Below are 12,104 nucleotides of genomic sequence, written 5' to 3'. Positions count from 1 at the left end.
CTTCTCTGATGAGGGCTGAATGGGGCACGTCCTCAGAGTCATTTGATTGCCATGTTCCTTTAGCAGAGTAATAGAGAATAGTATTTGGTTTTCCCTTAGACCCATATCCTACCCACTCTTAGGCTCTTAGCCACCCCAGCCATGTCAAGCTTAGGACCCATCTAGTAGAGTGGCCCTTAACTGGGAGATTTTTTTGGTTTTGTCTTTTGGTGGTGGTGGTGGTGGTGGGTTTTTTGTTTTGATTTCTGTGTTTCGGTTTTGGTTTTTCAAGACAGGGTTTCTCTGTTAGCCTTCGCTGTCTTGGAACTCTCTCTGTAAACCAGGCTAGCCTCAAACTCATAGAGAACGCCTACCTCTGCCTCCTGAGTGCTTGAATCAAAGGTGTGTACTGTCACCACCCGGCTGGGAGGCTTTTTTGAATATCAAATTTGATGGCTCAGTGGTTAAGGGTGATCACTGCTCTTTCAGTCGATCCAAGTTCTGTTCCCAGCACCTACTTTAGGCTGCTTACAACCACCTGTAAATAACAGCTTGGGGGGGGGGGCGCCCTGGAGAGATGGCCCAGTGGTTAAGAACACTGGCTGCTCTTCCAGAGGTCCTGAGGTCAACTCCCAGCACCCACATGATGGCTCACAGCCATCTGTAATGGGATCTGATGCTCTCTTCTGGTGTGTCTGAAGACAGCTACAGAGTACTCAAATACATAAAATGAATAAAAAAGAAAAACTAAACAGCTCCAGGGGATCCAACACCCTCTCTGTTCTCTAAGGGTACCTATATTCACATGCATATATACTCCTAGACAGACACACATTTTATATTGACACATTATTTATACATAATTAAAACATAAAAATAAATCTTTTAAACATTTATTATATTTTATGAATGTTTGCCTGCTTGTATGTCTGTACACCATAGGTGTGCAGTACCTGAAGAGGCCAGAGAGTGCATCAGATCCCCAAGAACTAGAGTGAGAGATGGCCGTGAGCCACCAGGTGGTGCTGGGTACCGAATCCAGGTCCTCTGTAAGAGCAGTGAGTACTTTTAACTGCTGAACCATCTCTCCAGTTGTCTAAAACACAAATCTTTTTTGTCTTAATCATATTGAGGAGCTGGCAATAGAGCTGGACTGCTTGCCTAACATACACAAAGCCCTGGGTTCTAGCCCCAGAGCTGTATAAACTGGGTTTAGTGGCGCATGCCTATAAACTGAGTACGTAGGAGGTGAAGGCAGACAGAGCCAAGAAGTTCATGTTGATTTTTAGCTCTAAAGCCTGTTCAGGACCAGCCTTGGCTACAGAAGATTGTCTAAAAAGAAGAACAACAATGAAACCAAGTCAGGCTGCTGGGTGTGTTTGTGCACACCTTTAATCCCAGCACTCAGGAGGCAGAGGCTGGTAGATTTCAGTGAGTTTGAAGCCAGCCTAGTCTACATAGGAGCCTCCCCAGAGCTGTGGGCTTATCAACGTGGCCATACAATGGCTTTCTCCCAGCTCCCTAGGTCTGTTTCCTTGGCAGAGATTATCTTTTTCCCTACTTATCTGCACAGCCAGCAGTAAGCCCACAAAGGCAGGCCTAGAAGGGTTTCCTCACATCTCTTTTCCAGAGTGTCAGCCCTGCACCTACTGTTTTTGGTATTGTTTTTCCAATGGTCTTGGGGAACCCCTGTAAAAGGGTCATTTGACCTGCAGTGGGGTCATGACCCACCAGTTGAGGGCCACTGAAGCAGAATTATCACTGCTAATTACCTAATGAATCTCAGACTGGCCTGGAACTCACTATGGAACTGAATATGGCCTGATCCTCCTGTCCCCATACTCCAAATGCTGGAATCACAGGCATGTACACCATGCCCAGTCTATGCAGTGCTTAGTATCAAAGCCAAGGGCTGCATGCATGCCAGGCAAAAACTCTACCACTGAGCCACACACCCAGCTCAACCTTATACCTCCCCCCTCTATAAAATTGGGGCTGTGGGAATGTGCAGTAGATGGGGATGCCACTGATAGCGGCAGATTGTTGCTAAAGAACAAGATTTGTAAGACAGTTTGCAGTTAATGTACCATAAAGTTAGCAGCCTATATAATGGTATCACTCACTGTCCCTTCCCCAGGGGAAGGTAACTGATAATAAAATAATGAAACCTTATTTCTTGACCATTCACATCCAAAATATATTGGTCCTTATCATTGGAGGGTGAGGCCGTGGGCTGCTGGCAAGGTCATTGACATGGCTGAACTGCTTACTCCTGGAGGGTGTGTTATAGAACAGAGGATATTCCAGAGTCAGCAAAGAAGATCCAGCATTGTGATGGACAGCTCCCCAAAGTCATAACCAGGTGCAGCATATCAGGGGCTGGCGGGCCTCTGTTAAACTTTGTTTTGTATCGGCAACGCTTGTGAGCTACTCAAGGCTTTAGAACAGTGTCAGTTGATTGTGTGTGCGTGTGTGTGTGTGTGTGTGACTGTGTGTGTGTCTGTGTGTGAGTCTGTGTGTGTATCTGTATGTAAGTCTCTGTGTGTGTGTGTGTGTGTGTGTGTGTGTGTGTGTGTGTGTGTGTTCAGAGAGACTTAACTGAGGAAGAAAACCTGCCCTCTGAGTGCCATCTTCCGAAGAACAGCGAAAAAGAAACAGAAAAGGTGGTGTCCCCTGCCTTCTTCCTCAGCAAGAACATCTCTTACTCCTCCCACCAACCTCCCCTGCCTTCAGATTTCAGCTTCTTCAGCTTCACAGCATGGACTGATTACTACCAACTCCTCAGGTCTCGATGAGGCCGCTGGTCCTAGTTTTGAACTGTTGGTGTATCCAGCTTTGTGAGCTGAACAGCTAGCAGCTTCTCTGCCTCTCCAGCGTGCTGCCAGGCATTGTTGGACTACCTAAACCCAATCTAGTAAATCATATATCATAGATATGCACCTATATATTAAGTTCATATATATATATATATATATATATGTGTGTGTGTGTGTGTGTGTGTGTGTGTGTGTGTGTGTGTGTAACTTCTGTTCTAGAGAACCCTGCCTGGTAACACCTTACTGTATTTTTAAAAATCAATACAAGAAAACTATGAAGACTAAATAAGCAAAAGCCCTCTTCTAAACCTCTTATGCATCAACCCCATTTTCCAAAGGAAACTGTTGGGCACCCTGCTCTCCCAGGGCTAACTCTGATGTCAGCAGCATAGGACCAGCCAGCCAAGTTTTCTGTCTGCCTCTTCTCAAGTGTCTTCGTTACAACTTCTGGCAAAACAGAGACATGACCAGGGACTCTCCTTCTGGGATGCCATGCTGGCCTGAGCTCACCAGCCCCGCAGTGGTGGATAGGAGCACAAGCAGGAGGGACAGGAGTAGGCAGGGTCATGAGAAAAGGAGTCCAGGGTTAGAGAATTGGACACAAAAGGCAGGATGAGAAGATGGTACTTTCCATGACTGAACTGTGGCTCTGAGCCATTTACTTCTGAACCATTCACATTGGAAAGCCCACCCAGTGGCTATCTTAGGAGGGATAGTTAAATTCCAGTGAGGTCACTGGATATCCCTAGCTCACTGTACATGGACACAATCTACACTGAGGAAGGGTCCCATAAGACTTTGAGAAGGTACTTATCCACAGGCCAAGGAAAGAGGAGGAAGACACCATCCCACTGAGACCTCCATGTCAACTATCAGCCTTCTGAGTGTGCTTTCCTTGTGTGTGGGAACTGCAGGCCTAGCAAACCAATACAACATGACAGTTAAATAGGGCTTCTCCTCCGGACATCTATACCCAGGTGTAGTGGCACCCACTTATAACATCAGCACTCTGTAGGCCTGTGCTCCCTTGGTGCATCCTTTGCTAGGTCTGGGCTCCAAAACCCGGTCAATCACACTTATCGCCCCCTCCATCTGTGAGATAAACACAAAACAAGAGCACTGTCCTCTAGGGATGTGATGTGTGGGATGAGGGCAGGGTTACTTATCAGAGCATCGAGATAAATCTCCAAGAGCTTCTGCTGGACAAATGAATGGAAGACACAGAAGACTTTGTTTGTTAAAGTCTGTGGTAGAAGAGTAAGAAGATAACACAAATGCTCGCGAGATACTCAAGGCTCTAGAACAGTGTCAGTTGATAGAAACGGAATTGTTGCTTAAGAGCGAAATGAGACAGACATGAGTAGGATTTTTAAAAACTTTATTAAAAGCTCCTTTAAGTTGATTTTCCTTGCATCCTGTTTAAAAGCTGTGCACATACAGACACGGCTCCTCAGGTAAAGGCACTTATAGCTTTTACAGAGGATATGGTCTTGGTTCCCAGCATCCAAGTTGTGGTTCACAACCACTGGCAACCCCAGTGACCATGAGATCCAACCCCCCTCTTCTGGCCTCTGCACACAAGTGGCGGGCACATGCACATAAAAATAAATAAATTATCTCTACTATAGTGATGGAATGTAGATTAGGCCTCAGATTCCCAAACGGGTAAAGAACTCGGCACACAGGGCAGTTGTTTCCCCTATGTCCCCTTCAGTGTTTCTGTTGGACTCATAGTTCAGTGTGATGAAGGCTCGGCAGAAGTCGTGGTTACAATCAGTACTCCCAGGAGTACTTCAGGAGCTCCGAATTGGACAGGTCACCTCCTCCTTTTTCATCTCCAAGACTGATGAGGCCATAGTTGCTGTGATCCTACGTCTGTCTGTCCTGACTCCTCGCGCTTCTGCACGGATCCAGCCCAGAAGAGGAGAAGAAGGTGAATGTCTGTGCACAACATGGAGAGAGAAACTCCAGATCTTCTGTAAGAAGGACATGATGACCATCTGCTGGCTTGATGAGAGATCTCAAGAGCACGTGGTCACCAGACAGCTCTCATTGAAGAGGTCGACCGTGAATACAAGAGGAGCTGCAGGAAGCTCTTCAGGGGCTGATGAAAAATGAGAAAAGATGTCATGAACGGCAGGATGGCCTTCAACAGCAGAGAGCTGACTGGGAGAACCAAATACAGAGGAAAACAGAAAATGTTCAGATAGAGTATAACGGGACTGAGAGGCCTCCTGGACTCCAAGGAGAATGAGGAGATGCAGGGGCTGATGAAAGAGAAGGAGGATATTACGAAAGAGCTGGAAGCATCTGAAAATGAGCTAGGGAAGCAGGGGGAGTTGAGAGACCTCACGTCAGTTGTGGAACACCAGTTGGAGCTCTCAACCATGGAAACGCAGCAGGGTGTAAATTATGTCCTGACAAGGAGTCAGACCTTGAGACTGAAAGAGGCCCCAAACAGTCCCCCCAAAAGAAGAACGTTCCAAGTTCCAGATCTGAAAGGCAAGCTGCAAGCATACATAGACATCCAGCGATACTGGGTTCATATGAAAAGAACCATGCAGTCATTGTGATTAACAAAGAATTTGTATTTCACAAATACAAATATTGTATTTGTCTTCAAATACAATATAGAGGTTACAATAGAAGAAATCTTCAAGTTTCTGAGGCTTACCCTTTGGGTGTCCTGAGATATCCAGCTATTTCTTCAGGGAAGCATTACTGGGACATAGATGTTTCTAGAAGTGATGCCTGGCTCCTCAGATTAAATGATGGGAAGTATGATCAACCCCAACTTCATTCAATGGATAAAATGGGCTTTGAAATAAAACATAATCCTAACGTTTAACAAAATGGAATATATCAGCCTAAATGTGGCTCCTGGATTATAGGGATGAAGAATAGGTCTGTATACAATGCCTTTGATGAGTGTTCTGTCATTCACAATCCAGTGTCTTGGCCCTCTCTCTGTCTGGTCTTCCCAGTCATGTCGGAGTTTTCCTGGACCGGGAAACTTGCACTCTCTCATTTTATGATGTTTCTAAGTACAGGTTTCATCTATAGGTTCTATGACCCTGCCTTCCCTGTTAAAGTCTATCCATATTTTAATCTTATATAATGTTCAGAGCCAATGACAGTACGTGGGCCACCCTCTTAAACCCTACCTATATCTGTGCAGGGCTGCCACTCTGGTGTATCTCACGTGCCAGAGCTTTCCTGCATCATTGTAACTTTTTTTTTGTCTTGGGCCCTTTATTTTACTGACCTTTACTTCTAATTACAAACCGGTGTGGATTCATTTCCTTTATCCAGCTGCTTGTCTGCTCACAAGATGATTACTGTCATTTGTCATTTCCCATATTCCCAAAGAAAGGGGTTGTTCCCTCACTAAGTGAAATAGAGCCTCTATCAAAACCATCTCTGTAGGAACACAGTCAAAAGAACGCCTCATGGTAAACAATGTCTTAGGGACCTGTAAGAGAGGCCCCAGAAAGAAGGGCCTTTTACCTCAAGTATATTTTGTTCCCTGGATTGCTTTGGATGTACATTCAATTTGTAAGACATGTTTATTCTTGTTGGATGTCAGAACATAGTACAGAACCCATTCCTGTGAAAGGATCCACTGAGGCTAGCCTCAGTGCGCACTGATTCTGAATATGGGCTTGTGCCTTGATTTCGTGCTTTTCAAGATATAATCTATAGTATAGTTCTGCATAACTGTGCTTATATGGCCTGCCCTGAGACAGTTGTAGAAACAGTTTGCTCTGTTAATATTTAGTGTGTTCTTACTGGTATTTATTTACATGTTTTTCTGATTTAGTTTTTCTGAAACCAAATAACCTTACTGCTTTCTTTTGTACATTCAGCTAGGTACACCTGTGTGTGTGTGGTTTTTTTTTTTTTTTTTTTTTTCTTAATTCTATAATTTGAAGTGAGAAGAACCACTTTTAATCTGGATCTTTTGAGGCAGGAGATCCACATGGAAGAAAAAAAGCTTTTCTTTGCCTGCTTGCTTGAGATGGTACATCTACACCTTAACTGGCGTTAGAGCCTACCTAGTCAGGACTCTGGCATACACTGAAGACCAGCTTAGACATCCAGCCTTGTGAACTGAACAACTACTGGATTATTGGAACTTCCTTTGGTAGTCAGCCATTGTTAGACTAGCTGGATCCCAGCCCTAGGCTCTGCAAGATAGGCTATGAATCGAAGGAAGGAAGAGTGAATATAATAGAAGCCAAATGGGTTGGTCCACTGGCCAACCGATGGGCCAGCACCATCCACTTTCGTCTCCCTACCTAAAGACAATGGCCTTGGTTTTATTTTGTGGAGTGTAACTTTCCTTTGAAGTCTTGATTTTGTTGGTGAACATACTTGATGGTCTGATCACATTCTCAGTTCTGCTTCTCGGTGAGTGTTCCTGGAGTTGATGGCAGGAGCTTTGTGAATCCAAGAGAGTCCCAGACATTGTCATAAACTGAATAAATCTTGTTTACTGCCTGTAATAATAATAATAATAATAATAATAATAATAATAATAATAATAAGCTTTCAAATGTATAGACACTGTTATTATCATTAATAAAGTTACCAATTAGTTTCAAGAAAAGGAATGAGAATATCTGGAGTATAAAATTCACAGATGTTTTTACTTTTATCAAAATATGAATCTATGTATTTACTAAAAATAAGCACTTAAAAATAAAAAATAAATAAATAAATCTAAAATGTCCTCTAGGGAGCAATGTTGGCAAACAAATCTGGACAAGGTGGATTTTAAGCATACAGGTAGCCTACAACTGTACTGAACTCATGAGGTTCAAGTTTACAATTGTTTACTTCTCCCTTGCAGATAGAAAGTCTGAAACACAAAGCCAAAACTGACAGAGACCCTCAGGATCCCTTAGAATTTCCTACAAATGAAAAGGGGCACAAAAGCACAGGGTAGACAGTAGCTAAGAACCCTCCTCTTCCGGGACTCAGTGCACCACCTCTGAGCTACACCTGGAAATGTCCATGTAATTTACAGGGGTTGGGGGGTCCTTTCAGCAGCTAATTCTCACCAACATTCTTCCATAGAGATCCCTACAGAGAGGAACAAGGAAGGTACAATCTTGTAAATTGAAAGGGTAACTTTCACACTGTGGCACTTAATGAAGGACATGGGCAACTGCTGATGTCAGGGCTATATCTCCTTCATAAAAGCCTCTGCTCTCCCCAGACACACACCCCGTTAGGTTTCTGTGGTCCTTCCCGAAATCTCTTCCAATGATGAAGACCCCAAGTGCTTACATGTCGGACCTCTCTACTATGACACTGTTTGATTAAGACATCAAGGAGGAAAGCTAACACATTCTTGCACTCAGCTAATCACAGGTCAGCAAACACATTCTGCCCTGCCCTTTCACAAGAAAGCAGAGGTCACTATGTAGTTACAAAAGTAAAGATTCCCCCACGGGTCCACATCTAAAAAGTCACTACATCCAGGAGCTAGAACATAGATAATGACAATCCCCTCACCCAAGAGCTATCAGAATCAAAACTGCCACCGTGAGTATCAAGGTGCTCATGATTACATGTTCTGGAGCGCGTTTCCTAGCCCCTGACTCTGAGACCTGCGGGTTGCAGGACTCCCCTTTTCCCTGACTGTGTTGCCAACAACCAGCTTGCTCTCAATGGCTCACTCAGCCTGCTCTCTATAGCTTCCAGGCTGGGCTAAGCTGGGCTCTCGCCCATCAGTCTCTAAGAAAATCCCTACAGGTTTGCCTATAGCCGGATTTTATGGAGGCATTTTCTCAACTAAGATTCCTTCCTCTCCGATGGCTCTAGCTTGAGTCAAGTAGACATAAAATTAGCCATCACAAAGGAATATTCTGGTTAGATTGACTGGATAGAAAGACCCAAAGTCTTCACTTAGAAAACAGGGAAAGAATGTAATGACTGTGCCATAAAGAGTAGCTGTCAGGAGTCATAATGGGACAAGCTAATAATTAGCAGGTGATCATCCTGAAATGGCTTGCCTTGGATTATTATATAATCTGCAACAAGTGAGTCCTCATCTAGCAAGGCTGTGGGGGACTTATTTTAGGAAAGATTCCTGCTATTAATATGCTTTTCCTATTATTATTATTATTATTATTATTATTATTATTATTAAACATATGTAACAATCACTAAGCAATAGCACTAAGCAATAGCACACCCCTTTTGAGCAGATCTCTGCATATTCACGAAGAATGTACTGTCTTGTAGAGATGCTATATAGACAAATAGATGACTTCTTAAGTCTTAATGATGATCCTATAAGAATTCCTAAAATTGTATCAATGATTATTAAGCTATTTTATAACGGGACTGCTATTAGGTCCCTCTCTGATAGTCAAAACTGCAATGAGAACTCTGCCAGTCTCCCGAGTGTCTTCAGTTAATTGCCCTTAGATAGTAACCAGACTTTCTCCTGCTCAGAGCACATTCTAATGAGGTTGTAAAACAATTAACCAAAGGTCACTAAAAAGGAACTCACGATTTATTATAAGTGCTGGTACATCTATACAAAACTTCACTAATTTCTTAGTTATAGTTTTAAACCTTCAGTGAACCTATGGAGCTAGACAGGTGATAGATGTTTAGCTAGATAATTTCTCCTGATGGATATGCATGTAAACATTCTCTGTTGTAAACTTCTATTTCAATTTATGATTTGATTTTTGGTGTGAACTTGTGATGAGCTTTGTAATGTGTGACGAAGTACTCTGAAAGATGCATAAGTACTGAAGACAAAGGCAACAGAGAGCAGCAGCAGTAGCAGTAGTCGTAGATGTAAAGGTTTGTTAGGAGCCACTCGTCCCTTCCTTTCCTTTTCCCCTGCCTAGAATTCTTTCCCTTAGAACGTTTCCCTTATCAGAATTTTTTCATTTTCCCCACTCAGGACCTTTTCACTTTTCCCCTCAGATAGATTTCATAGGAAACGTTTTACACTTAGTAATAAACTCTATAGCAACTTCTCTAAGTGTCTTTTCTTTCTGCGACCTCAGACTAGCAGGCAGAGCCCAGCAGTTCCTGCTGAGATAGAACAAAGGCCACTTTGCCTAATCCTCTGCTGTTAGGCTACAGGTGTTAATCAACTAAGCCTGCAGTCTCTTACCCTCAGAAGAAGTTTTTAGGACTTTTTAGACGTTATCACCAGCATTCCAGTACAGGTCAGAGAGCCAGAAAGCCCTGAGACCCTCAGACTTTAAAGCTATCACCAGAGTCCTACTCTGTGCCCCGGCCACTACCCTCTCCGGGCCAGGAGGCTCCCGGCAAGTAGGGGCAGGTAAAAAGACAGTCATGGCATGAACAGCTGGCTACTAGCATGTTCCAAGGGTAGGGCTACAGCTTAACTCTCCTATCTACCCAATCAAAGTTCAAACCTTCCATCCCAATCAAAGCCAAGCACCTGGCTGCCAGGCAAGGTGGGGAGAGGGAAGGCAATGACTGACTGACCAAATCTGCTATCTTAGACATCTCTTCTCCACCCCTTTCCCCAACAGAGGCCAGAGGTCAACCTCCATGTTTTCATAGATACCTAGTTTTCTGTTTGTTTGTTTGTTTGTTTGTTTGTTTGCTTGCTTGTTTTGCTTTAAATTTTATTTTATGTATGTGGGTGTTTTGCTTGTGTATTATATGTCTACACACCACTTACATGTCTGGTGACCACAGAGGCCACAAGAGAATGTTGGATCCCCTGGAACTGGAGTTACAGAAGTTTGTGAGTCACCATGTCAGTGTTGGGAATGGAGCCTGAGTCCTCTGGAAGAGCACAGAATGCTCTTAACCACTGAGCCATCTCTCCAGCACCCCTATCTAGTTTGGAGTCGTTTGTTTTGTTTGTTTGTTTGTTTGTTTGTTTGTTTGTTTGTTGAGACATTGTCTCTCACTGTAGCCTGGGACTTGCTGATTACCCTAGGCTGGTTGGGTGGCAAATCCTAGGGGTTCACCTGTCTCTGCCTCCCCGTGTGCTTCCTATGTGCACTGGAGAAAGGCAATTCCCAGGACCACCCCCAACTCAATATATCAACACACAAATACACACACACACACACAAGCACAAAGTTGCTGAGTAAAGAGGCAAATAATGCTAAGAGACCTTAGAAGAAAGCCACAAAGCGTTGTTAGCAGCTCCAACACACGCTCAGCTGCAATGACTCTGTCTACATGGCGTGATGGTTAAGATCTCTCTATTGACAGTGGGGCAGGTTAACTGAGCAACTAGTACAGCAAACAGCTAGGAAAAAGCAAATGGGTCCCACAGATAGCTAGCAGATTAAGGCCCAGGCTTGATATATCAGCAAAATCCAGCGGTATCTTATGCAAAGGCCTTCATACCATTTCAGTAACACACAACTGCCAAACAGAGACAAAAATCAAGGCAAGAAGATGCACATCCCCATTGCTGCAAGGTTGTGACCATGAACAGAAGGCTTGGCTCACCCAGCATCTTAAGTGGATTACACTGCTGTGAGAAACACCATGACCAAAAGCAACCTGAGTTCTTTGGCTTATATTTCCCCATCCTAATCCCTAATCACAGAAGGAAGTTCGAGCCAGAACCTGAAGGTAGGGGCTGAAGCAGAGACCATGAGAGAATGTTGCTTTTTGGCTTGCTCAGCCTGCCTTTCTAATACAACTCAGGACCACTTGCCCAAGATTCCCACTGTTCAGTGGGTTCACTCTCACGTCAACCATCAGTCATCAGCACATGGTCAATCTGGTGAAGTGATTTCTCAATTGAGGGTCCCTCATCTCAGATGACTCTACCTTGTGTCAAGTTGACCAAAAAAGGAAAAAAAAAAACCCAATCCAAATTTTGGGTCACCGAAGTAGTTCAACCATTGGCCTCTGTTAGACTGAGGGGTGAGGAGTCTCTGCATTGTGAGAAGAAGATCCTAGAGAAACCGTTTACTGTGACTGTGAATGAAGTCAAAGGGCTTCTTGAGGAAAGGGAGTTTCCTGTTTCCCAGCCCTGAGGATGCACACTGCAGACAATGCTCAAGAGACTCTGGAGAGAGGTTAGAGCTGACCACTGGAGTATCATCCTAAACTGTGCTCCAGGCTCACCTGGAGAGCTTTAAAGAGAAAAAGAGAGGAGGCCTGGGTTACAGACATGCTATCAGATAAAATAGTTCCCAGGTGGAGCTGGACAAGAGTGTGGCTTGAAAGCTCCCACACTTTACCCCACAAAATGGAAGCCACTTTGTTGTAAGAGGTGAGATTTCTTGGGCCAGCAAGATCACTCAGCTGGTGACAACCCGAGTTCTACCCCCAAGA

At 44.0% G+C, this 12,104-nt stretch overlaps 1 pseudogene; it reads left to right on the top strand.

Annotated features, from left to right (window-relative positions):
* Positions 1-2,417: 2,417 nt before the first annotated feature.
* LOC117721066 (tripartite motif-containing protein 30A pseudogene) lies at positions 2,418-5,952 on the top strand (annotated as a pseudogene).
* The last annotated feature ends 6,152 nt before the right edge of the window (positions 5,953-12,104 follow it).

The sequence above is a fragment of the Arvicanthis niloticus genome, chromosome 15, assembly GCF_011762505.2.
Source record: "Arvicanthis niloticus isolate mArvNil1 chromosome 15, mArvNil1.pat.X, whole genome shotgun sequence".
In the NCBI taxonomy this organism is placed as follows: domain Eukaryota; kingdom Metazoa; phylum Chordata; class Mammalia; order Rodentia; family Muridae; genus Arvicanthis; species Arvicanthis niloticus.
Note: the sequence above shows the minus strand (reverse complement) of the source record. Positions and strands in the feature narration are given on the sequence as shown.